Source organism: Astyanax mexicanus, unplaced genomic scaffold (genome assembly GCF_023375975.1).
Source record: "Astyanax mexicanus isolate ESR-SI-001 unplaced genomic scaffold, AstMex3_surface scaffold_41, whole genome shotgun sequence".
NCBI lineage: Eukaryota > Metazoa > Chordata > Actinopteri > Characiformes > Acestrorhamphidae > Astyanax > Astyanax mexicanus.
In genome coordinates this window covers 647,501-657,500 of record NW_026040051.1, presented here as the reverse complement: position 1 = coordinate 657,500, position 10,000 = coordinate 647,501, and the positions used below count along the sequence as shown (strand labels likewise).

Below are 10,000 nucleotides of genomic sequence, written 5' to 3'. Positions count from 1 at the left end.
TCTATATTCGGTTTCAAATAACACACTAGTAATGTATAAGAAGACCTTGGTCACAGAAGCAAGAGGGGAAAAGCTTACAGCACCTGGTATTCCCAGGTGGTCTCCCACCCATTTTCTAACCAGGCCAAACCCTGCTTAGCTTCCGAGATCGGGCGTTCTCAGGGCAGTGTGATCGTAAGCCGTTGCAAAGCTCTCATCAAGACTACATATGCAACTTCATCTATGTTTGGTTTCAGATAACAAACTAGTAATGTATAACAAGACCATGGTCATAAATCAAGAGGGGAAAAGCTTACAGCACCTGGTATTCCCAGGTGGTCTCCCATCCAAGTACTAACCAGGCCAAACCCTGCTTAGCTTCCGAGACCAGACGAGATCGGGTGTTCTCAGGGTAGTGTGACCGTAAACGATTGCAGAACTGTCATCAAGACTACTTATGCGACTTCATCTATGTTCGGTTTCAAATAACACACTAGTAACGTATAACAAGACCATGGTCATAGAAGTAAGAGGGGAAAAGCTTAAAGCACCTGGTATTCCCCGGTGGTCTTCCATCCAAGTACTAACCATGGCAAACCCTGCTTAGCTTCCGAGATCAAACGAGATCGAGCGTTCTCAGGGTAGTGTGAACGTAAGCGACTGCAAAACTCTCATCAAGACTACTTATGCGACTTCATCTATGTTGGGTTTTAGATTACACACTAGTAATGTATAACAAGACCATGGTCATAGAAGCAAGAAGTGAAAAGCTTACAGCACCTGGTATTACCAGGTGGTCTCCCATACAAGTACTAACCAGGCCAAACCCTGCTTAGCTTCCGAGATCAGACGAGATCGGGCGTTCTCAGGGTAGCGTGACCGTAAGCGATTGCTGCCCTCTCATCAAGACTACTTATGCTACTTCATCTATGTTGGGTTTTAGATTACACACTAGTAATGTATAACAAGACCATGGTAATAGAAGCAAGAGGGGAAAAGCTTACAGCACCTGGTATTCCCAGGTGGTCTTCCATCCAAGTACTAACCAGGGCAGTTCCTGCTTAGCTTCCGAGATCAGACGAGATCGGGCGTTCTCAGGGTAGTGTGACCGTGAGCGATTGCAGAACTCTCATCAAGACTACTTATGCAACTTCATCTATGTTGGGTTTTTGATTACAAACCAGTAACGTATAACAAGACCATGGTCATAGAAGCAAGAGGGGAAAAGCTTACAGCACCTTGTATTCCCAGTTGGTCTCCCATCCAAGTACTAACCAGGCCAAACCCTCTCTCATCAAGACAACTTATGCTACTTCTTCTATGTTGAGTTTCAAATTACACGCTAGTAATGTATAACAAGACCTTGGCAATAGAAGCAAGAGGGGAAAAGCTTACAGCACCTGGTATTCCCAGGTGGTCTCCCATCCAAGTACTAACCAGGCCAAACCCTGCTTACCTTCCGAGATCAGACGAGATCGAGCGTTGGCAGGGTTGTGTGACCGTAAAAGATTGCAGAACTCTCATCAAGAAAACTTATGCGACTTCATCTATGTTGGGTTTCAAATAACACACTAGTAATGTATAACAAGACCATGGTCATAGAAGCAAGAGGGGAAAAGCTTACCGCACCTGGTATTGCCAGGTGGTCTCCCATCCAAGTACTAACCAGGCCAAACCCTGCTTAGCTTCCAAGATCAGACAAGATCGGGTGTTCTCAGGGTAGTGTGACCGTAAGCGATTGCAGAACTCTCATCAAGACTACTTATGCGACTTCATCTATGTTGGGGTTTAGACTACACACTAGTAATGTATATCAATACCATGGTCATAGAAGCAAGAGGGGAAAAGCTTACAACAACTGGGATTCCCAGGTGGTCTCCCATCCAAGTACTAACCAGGCCAAACCCTGCTTAGCTTCTGAGATCAGACGAGATCAGGTGTTCTCAGCGTAGTGTGACCGTAAACGATTGCAGAACTGTCATCAAGACTACTTATGCAACTTCATCTATGTTGGGTTTCAAACAACACACTAGTAATGTATAACAAGACCATGGTCATAGAAGCAAGAGGGGAAAAGCTTACAGCACCTGGTAATCCCAGGTGGTCTCCCGTCCAGGTACTAAGCGAGCCAAACCCTGCTTGGCTTCCGAGATCAGACGAGATCTGGTGTTCTCAGGGTAGTGTGACCGTAAGAGATTGCAGAACTTTCATCAAGACTACTTGTGCGACTTCATCTATGTTGGGTTTCAAACAACACACTAGTAATGTATAACAAGACCATGGTCATAGAAGCAAGAGGGGAAAAGCTTACCGCACCTGGTATTCCCAGGTGGTCTCCCATCCAAGTACTAACCAGATCAAACCCCGCTTAGCTTCCGAGATCAGACAAGATCGGGCGTTCTCAGGGTAGTGTGACCGTAACCGGTTTCGAAACTGTCATCAAGACTACTTATGCGACTTCATCTATGTTGGGTTTCAAACACCACACTAGTAATGTATAACAAGACAATGGTAATAGAAGCAAGAGGGGAAAAGCTTACAGCACCTGGTATTCCCAGGCATACCTGTCAAGTCTCCCGTTTTGGCCGGGAAACTACCGTATTTTACTCCTCTTTCCCGCCGTCCTCCCGTATTAGTATTTTCCCGTAAATTTCCCGTATTATACTAAATAAAAAAATATATAGGCCACAGGCGACAATGCACTGACCGCTGTGTGTCTCTTAACCAATCGTGGTGCCGGTTCAAGGAGAAAGTCCCGCCTTTCAGGAGAAACAGCCAATCAGCTAGCTGGTTTTGCAGAGCGCAGTTTAGTGTGCGGGAAGCCCCACCCCTCCCCTCGCTGTGAGTTCAGGCAGCTAGTCGGAGCAGCTGTCGTTAAAACTAATCTGGATATACGGAGATTTTTCTAAAAGAAAGGTAATTAACCATGTAAACTGTGATGAGATTGTTTCTGATAGCTGGTTAAAAAGACTCTTCTCTGAATCAAAACATAAATTAAACCCACTGTGTGTTTAATAAAATACAGCTTGTGACTCAGTTAGCTTAACTTTAGAATTAGCTAGATAGATATTCAGGGTTTGAGAAAAATCTAAATATATATAATGCCCTGCCCTGATGTGCCTGATCAGCCAATAACTATCATTTCCAAACTCTATTAGTTCAGGGCTAGTTTTAGGGTTTGTTAGAATTTGTTTAAATCTCAAGTATTGTGGTAATGTATTATAATGTAATGTAATGTATTATTTAGAAGGGGTAGAAGAGATGGTTGATCTGGAGAGAGAGAAAATGTGGAGAGGGCTGAAATTAACTGAACTGATCAGGAGTGGACTGAACGATAGAAAGAAGTATTAATGAAAGATTATTAATTGTGTAGGCCCCTTAGGACTATTATTTACTTATGGAATATATCTGATCCATGTCCTTTTTGTAAATTTGTGCACCCTTCAATTTCAATTTTAAATCTATTAAATAAAAAAAAAAAAATATATATATATATATATATATATATATATTAAAAAAAAAATAATAATATATATATATATATATATATATATATATATATATATATATATATTTTTTTTTTTTTTTCCCTCGTTTGGGCTGTTGGGGCGGCGAAAAAAATCCCTTATTTTTAAGTCCAAAACTTGACAGGTATGTTCCCAGGTGGTCTCCCACCCAAGTACTAACCAGGCCAAACCCTGCTTAGCTTCCGAGATCAGACGAGATCGGGCGTTCTCAGGGTAGTGTGACCGTAAGCGATAGCAGAACTGTCATCAAGACTACTTATGCGACTTCATCTATGTTGGGTTTCAAACACCACACTAGTAATGTATAACAAGACAATGGTAATAGAGGCAAGAGGGGCAAAGCTTACAGCACCTGGTATTCCCAGGTAGTCTCCCATCCAAGTATTAACCAGGCCGAACCTTGCGTAGCTTCCGAGATCAGACGAGATCGGGCGTTCTCAGGGTAGTGTGACCGTAAGCGATTGCAGAATTCTCATCAAGACTACTTATGTGACTTCATCTATGTTGGGTTTCAGACAACACAATAGTAATGTATGACAAGACCATGGTCATAGAAGCAAGAGGGGTAAAGCTTACAGCACCTGGTATTCCCAGGTGGTCTCCCATCCAAGTACTAATTAGGCCAAACCCTGCTTAGCTTCCGAGATCAGACGAGATCGGGCATTCTCAGGGTAGTGCGACCGTAAGCGATTGAAGAACTCTCATCAAGACTACTTATGCGGCTTCATCTATGTTGGGGTTTAGATGACAGACTAGTAATGTATAACAAGACCATGGTCATTGAAGCAAGAGGGGAAAAGCTTACAGCACCTGGGATTCCCAGGTGGTCTCCCATCCAAATACTAACCAGGCCAAACCCTGCTTAGCTTCCGAGATCAGACGAGATCGGGCATTCTCAGGGTAGTGTGACCGTAAGCGATTGCAAAACTCTCATCAAGACTACTTATGCGACTTCATCTATGTTGGGTTTCATATAACACACTAGTAATGTATAACAAGACCATGGTCATAGAAGCAAGAGGGGAAAAACTTATAGCACCTGGTATTCCCAGGTGGTCTCCCATCCAAGTACTAACCAGGCCAAACCCTGCTTAGCTTCCGAGATCAGACGAGATCGGGCGTTCCCAGGGTAGTGTGACCGTAAGCGATTGCAGAACTCTCATCAAGACTACTTATGCGACTTCATCTATGTTGGGGTTTAGACTACACACTAGTAATGTATATCAATACCATGGTCATAGAAGCAAGAGGGGAAAAGCTTACAACAACTGGGATTCCCAGGTGGTCTCCCATCCAAGTACTAACCAGGCCAAACCCTGCTTAGCTTCCGAGATCAGACGAGATCAGGTGTTCTCAGGGTAGTGTGACCGTAAGCGTTTCAATAAACACAATAGTAATGTATAACAAGACCATGGTAATAGAAGCAAGAGGGGCAAAGCTTACAGCACCTGGTATTCCAAGGTGGTCTCCCATCCAAGTACTAACCAGGCCAAACCCTGCTTATCTTCCGAGATCAGACGAGATCGGGCGTTCTCCGGGTAGTGTGACCGTAAGAGATTGCAGATCTTTCATCAAGACTACTTGTGCGACTTCATCTATGTTGGGTTTCAAACAACACACTAGTAATGTATAACAAGACCATGGTCATAGAAGCAAGAGGGGAAAAGCTTACAGCACCTGGTATTCCCAGGTGGTCTCCCATCCAAGTACTAGGGTTAGGGTTAGGGAATTTCCATTGGAACACTGATGAAAGTGCAAGGTTGAAAATTGAAATAAATAAATCTGGCAAAGTTGCACATTTTTCGGCTTGCATTTTTATTTTTGTGCCCACCTGTGGCCCACCCAAGTCTGTGAAAGCTAACCCCATAAAATGCGCTGATTGGAACGGGTGAAATTGTACTCGGGGTTCGATCCCCCACGGCTGAGTGAAGCCTTTCCAGGGAACCATGCAGATGCGATGGAGCCCAGGCTTGGGTGAGTCCTCCAGGGCTGGTTCCTGAGGGTCCCAGGCTGGTGGATGGAGCCCAGGCTTGGGTGAGTCCTCCAGGGCTGGTTCCTGAGGGCCCCAGACTGGTGGATGGAGCCCAGGCTTGGGTGAGTCCTCCAGGGCTGGTTCCTGAGGGTCCCAGGCTGGTGGATGGAGCCCAGGCCTGGGGGAGTCCTCCAGGGCTGGTTCCCAAGGTGTCCAGGCTGAGGGCTGAATCCCAGGCTTGGTGGACCAAGTCCCACTTGGTCTACCAGTGGTAGGCCCAAAAAGTGGAAAAAATGACTAAGTCCCACTTGTTCTACCAGTGGTAGCCCAGAAAAGTGGAAAAAATGACTAAGTCCCACTTGGTCTACCAGTGGTAGGCCCCAAAAGTGGAAAAAATGACTAAGTCCAACTTGGTCTACCAGTGGTAGGCTCGAAAAGTCGAAAAAATGACTAAGTCCAACTTGGTCTACCAGTGGTAGGCTCGAAAAGAGTTTTTTCCACTTTTCTGGGCTACCACTGGTAGAACAAGTGGGACTTGGTCCACCAAGCCTGGGATTCAGCCCTCAGCCTGGACACCTTGGGAACCAGCCCTGGAGGACTCACCCAGGCCTGGGCTCCATCCACCAGTCTGGGACCCTCAGGAACCAGCCCTGGAGGACTCACCCAGGCCTGGGCTCCATCCACCAGTCTGGGACCCTCAGGAACCAGCCCTGGAGGACTCACCCAGGCCTGGGCTCCATCCACCAGCCTGGGACCCTCAGGAACCAGCCCTGGAGGACTCACCCAAGCCTGGGCTCCATCCACCAGCCTGGGACCCTCAGGAACCAGCCCTGGAGGACTCACCCAGGCCTGGGCTCCATCCACCAGTCTGGGACCCTCAGGAACCAGCCCTGGAGGACTCACCCAAGCCTGGGCTCCATCCACCAGTCTGGGACCCTCAGGAACCAGCCCTGGAGGACTCACCCAAGCCTGGGCTCCATCCACCAGTCTGGGACCCCTTGGGAACCAGCCCTGGGTGCTTGGACCCCTAGTCATTGCCACTCTCCTCATTAGCCCGACGGCACCCCTTTGGAAATCCCCCCGACGAAAAATCCTCCAGAGCGCGGACGGACCCGCTCCGAGGCCGACAGAGGTGCACCTTCGTCGGATAAGAGAGTCGGCCGAAGGGGGTCCGAAATCCTGGAGCTCGCCACCCTCACTAGAAATATCGTGAAATGGTAGACCAAAAGTGAGGACTTAGAAATTTTTTCACACTTTTCCGACCTACCACTGGTAGACCGAGTGGGACTTCTCCAACTTTTCGCATCCACCACTATTAGAACAAGTTGGACTTTAATTTTCCAATTTTCCACAGCTACCACTGGTTGACCAAGCTCAACCACACCACAAGGCCGGCTCAGGGCTACCATAACTCCAAAGCCAAGAAGTAGTGCAGCGGTACATCGCATCTGCATGGTTCCCTGGAAAGGCTTCACTCAGCCGCGGGGGATCGAACCCCGAGTACAATTTCACCCGTTCCAATCAGCGCATTTTATGGGGTTAGCTTTCACAGACTTGGGTGGGCCACAGGTGGGCACAAAAATGAAAATGCAAGCCGAAAAATGTGCAACTTTGCCAGATTTCTTTATTTCAATTTTCAGCCTTGCACTTTCATCAGTGTTCCAATGGAAATTCCCTAACCCTAACCCTAATTTTGGCCTAACTTTATCTCCTTCAGTAACCCTAACCCTAGTTCAGCTGTAACCCCAACCCTATCCCAACTGTAGGCTTAACCCTAACTACTTCGGTTATCATAACCCGAACACTAGTTACATCTGTAACCCTAACCCTATTCCAACTGTAGGCTTAACCCTAGCTGTTTTGGTTATCCTAAACCTAACCCTAGTTACAGCTGTAACCCCAACCCTATCCCAACTGTAGGCTTAACCCTAACTACTTTGGTTATCATAACCCTAACCCTAGTTACATCTGTAACCCTAAACCTATTCCAACTATAGGCTTAACCCTAACTACTTCGGTTGTCATAACCCTAACCCTAAACCTAACACTAGTTGCAGCTGTAACCCCAACCCTATTCCTACTGTAGGCCTAACCCTAGCTGCTTCGGTAACCTTAACCCTAGTTACAGCTGTAACCCCAACCCTATCCCAACTGTAGGCTTAATCCTAGGTGCTTTAGTTATCACAACCCTAACCCCAATGCTAGCAGCTTCGGTAACCACAAACACTAATCCTAGTTACAGCTTTAACCCTAACCCCATCCCAGCTGTAGGCCTAACCCTAGCTGCTATGGTAACCCTAACCCTATTTACAGCTGTAACCCTTACCCCATGCCAGCTGTAGGCCTAATCCTAGCTGTTTCAGTTACCATAACCCTAACTCTAACCTTAACCCTAGCTACAGCTGTAACCCTAACCCTATCCCCAGTGTAGACCTAACCCTAACTGCACTATACTGTGCAATGGCTCATGATGTAGTGTTAATACAGCACTGTGGGGCACAATGTTTTATAGTGTAGATTAATGCAGCACTGTTGACAATAATGGCTCATAGCGTAGTGTTAATACAGCACTGTAGGGCATAATGGGTCATGGCGTAGCGTTAATACATCACTGAGGAGCATAACGGGTTATGGCGTAGCATTAATACAGCACTGAACTGCATAATGGCCCAAAGCGTAGGGTTAATGCGGCACTGTAGGCCGTAATTGATCATGGCGTAGCTTTAATCCGGCACTGTAGGGCATAATTGCTTATGGTATAGGGTTAATACAGCACGGCTCATAGCATAGCGTTAATGCATGACTGTAGGGCATAATGGGTCAAGGCGTAGCATTAATATGGCACTGTATCGCTAAAGTTCACGCTAAGCCATGACCCATTTTGCCCTACAGTGATGTATTAACGCTACGCTATCAGCCATTATGGTCAACAGTGATGTATTAATGCTACGCTAAGAGCCATTATGCCTTATAGTGTTGTATTAATGCTACGCTATGAGCCATCATGGCCTACGGTGCTATATAATAACGCTACACTATGAGCCATTATGCTCTACAGTGCTGTACTAACGATAAGCAATGAGCCATTATGCCCTACAATGCTGTACTAATGATAAGCAATGAGCCATTATGCCCTACAATGCTGTATTAATGCTTCGCCATAACCCATTGTGCCCTTCAGTGCTGTATTAATGGTACGCGATGGGTCATTACGGACTACAGTGCTGTATTAACGCTATGCTATGAGCCATTCTGCCCTACAGTGCTGCATTAATGCTGCGCCATGAGCCATTTTGCCCTACAGTGATATATTAACATTACGCTATGAGCCATTATTATCAACAGTGTTGTATTAACGCTACGCAATGAGCCATTATGCCCTACAGTACCGTATTAACGCTAGTCAATAAGCCATCATTGCTTACAGTGCTGTATTATTGCTACGCAATGAGCCATTATGCCCAACATTGCTGTATTAATGCTATGCTATGAGCCATTATGCTCTACAGTGCTGAACTAACGATAAGCAATGAGCCTTTATGCCCTAAAGTGCTGTATTAATGCAACGCTATGAGCATTTATGGTCTTCAGTGCTGTATTAACGCTACGCAATGAGCTATTATGCCCTACAGTGCTGTATTAACGATACGGCATGAGCCATTATGGACTACACTGCTGAATTAACGCTATGCTATGAGCCATTATTTTCAACAGTGCTGTATTAATGCTACACAATGCACCATTATGCCCTACAGTAGTGTATTAATGCTATGCTATAAGCCATCATAGCGTATAGTGCTACATTAATGCTACAATATAAGCCATTATGGCCTACAGTGCTGCTACGCTATAAGCCATTACGGCCTATAGTGGATTAATAATGCTTTGTCAAACACAGAAAAATCCAATATCAGAAGCAAAGGCAAAAATCGGCGTTGAGAAAACAAATGGCAAGGTCATACAGAAAAATGGCAGAGACAAAAAATCAGAAACGCTTTGTAATGAGGAAGAACCAACAATACGCGGCATGGGTGTTTGTGTGGTGTGCTCTTATATAGTGCATGTAATCAGTATTCCGGACTTCCTGGAGGAATCAGGTGAGGTGTCATGTGATCAGGTGTATGTGTGATGTCAGCGGGTGGTGCGTTCTGGGTAGTGTAGTTGTTAGACTGAGAGCCTCCATTAGAGCTGGTTGTGAAAGGAACAGAGGAGCTAACAGCACAGACGTGACATTACTCTTATATAAGCTGCTGGTGTATCTTCACAGCCTGACGCGCAGTCAGTTTCCTATGCTCTCTTAAAATAGGAATGAACAGAAGTCAGCGCGCACCTGTCTCTTAAAGGTGATGGATACACACACACTGATTGGCTTATTTAGCTTAACGCCCAAAACAGACCAATGAATAATTAGGGAGTTAAAACACACCCATTGCGCCGTTCGAGCTGCGCAAGGCGTATTTTTCGCGCCCTCAAGATACCAAAGACACAGGACACGCGCCTAAATCCAACTGCATAAAGCGCA

The 10,000-nt window shown here is 45.8% G+C and overlaps 8 non-coding genes and 8 pseudogenes across 8 annotated transcripts; all 16 read right to left on the bottom strand.

The window, feature by feature from the left end:
- Positions 1 to 289: 289 nt before the first annotated feature.
- LOC125795073 (5S ribosomal RNA) lies at positions 290 to 408 on the bottom strand. Its single transcript, XR_007434084.1, has one exon. It is a non-coding gene; the product is annotated as a 5S ribosomal RNA (ribosomal RNA).
- A 110-nt stretch (positions 409 to 518) lies between these two features.
- On the bottom strand, positions 519 to 637 carry LOC125794723 (5S ribosomal RNA; annotated as a pseudogene).
- A 110-nt stretch (positions 638 to 747) lies between these two features.
- LOC125794613 (5S ribosomal RNA) lies at positions 748 to 866 on the bottom strand. The gene has a single exon (XR_007433719.1). It is a non-coding gene; the product is annotated as a 5S ribosomal RNA (ribosomal RNA).
- Positions 867 to 976: 110 nt separating this feature from the next.
- Positions 977 to 1,095, bottom strand: LOC125794693 (5S ribosomal RNA; annotated as a pseudogene).
- Positions 1,096 to 1,367: 272 nt separating this feature from the next.
- Positions 1,368 to 1,486, bottom strand: LOC125794567 (5S ribosomal RNA). Its single transcript, XR_007433671.1, has one exon. It is a non-coding gene; the product is annotated as a 5S ribosomal RNA (ribosomal RNA).
- Positions 1,487 to 1,596: 110 nt separating this feature from the next.
- LOC125794678 (5S ribosomal RNA) lies at positions 1,597 to 1,715 on the bottom strand (annotated as a pseudogene).
- Positions 1,716 to 1,825: 110 nt separating this feature from the next.
- LOC125794638 (5S ribosomal RNA) lies at positions 1,826 to 1,944 on the bottom strand (annotated as a pseudogene).
- Positions 1,945 to 2,054: 110 nt separating this feature from the next.
- On the bottom strand, positions 2,055 to 2,173 carry LOC125794713 (5S ribosomal RNA; annotated as a pseudogene).
- A 110-nt stretch (positions 2,174 to 2,283) lies between these two features.
- On the bottom strand, positions 2,284 to 2,402 carry LOC125794694 (5S ribosomal RNA; annotated as a pseudogene).
- A 1,212-nt stretch (positions 2,403 to 3,614) lies between these two features.
- Positions 3,615 to 3,736, bottom strand: LOC125794733 (5S ribosomal RNA; annotated as a pseudogene).
- A 110-nt stretch (positions 3,737 to 3,846) lies between these two features.
- On the bottom strand, positions 3,847 to 3,965 carry LOC125794684 (5S ribosomal RNA; annotated as a pseudogene).
- Positions 3,966 to 4,075: 110 nt separating this feature from the next.
- LOC125794601 (5S ribosomal RNA) lies at positions 4,076 to 4,194 on the bottom strand. The gene has a single exon (XR_007433707.1). It is a non-coding gene; the product is annotated as a 5S ribosomal RNA (ribosomal RNA).
- A 110-nt stretch (positions 4,195 to 4,304) lies between these two features.
- LOC125794559 (5S ribosomal RNA) lies at positions 4,305 to 4,423 on the bottom strand. Its single transcript, XR_007433663.1, has one exon. It is a non-coding gene; the product is annotated as a 5S ribosomal RNA (ribosomal RNA).
- Positions 4,424 to 4,533: 110 nt separating this feature from the next.
- On the bottom strand, positions 4,534 to 4,652 carry LOC125795220 (5S ribosomal RNA). Its single transcript, XR_007434231.1, has one exon. It is a non-coding gene; the product is annotated as a 5S ribosomal RNA (ribosomal RNA).
- Positions 4,653 to 4,762: 110 nt separating this feature from the next.
- On the bottom strand, positions 4,763 to 4,881 carry LOC125794586 (5S ribosomal RNA). Its single transcript, XR_007433692.1, has one exon. It is a non-coding gene; the product is annotated as a 5S ribosomal RNA (ribosomal RNA).
- Positions 4,882 to 4,942: 61 nt separating this feature from the next.
- LOC125794605 (5S ribosomal RNA) lies at positions 4,943 to 5,061 on the bottom strand. Its single transcript, XR_007433711.1, has one exon. It is a non-coding gene; the product is annotated as a 5S ribosomal RNA (ribosomal RNA).
- Positions 5,062 to 10,000: the final 4,939 nt, after the last annotated feature.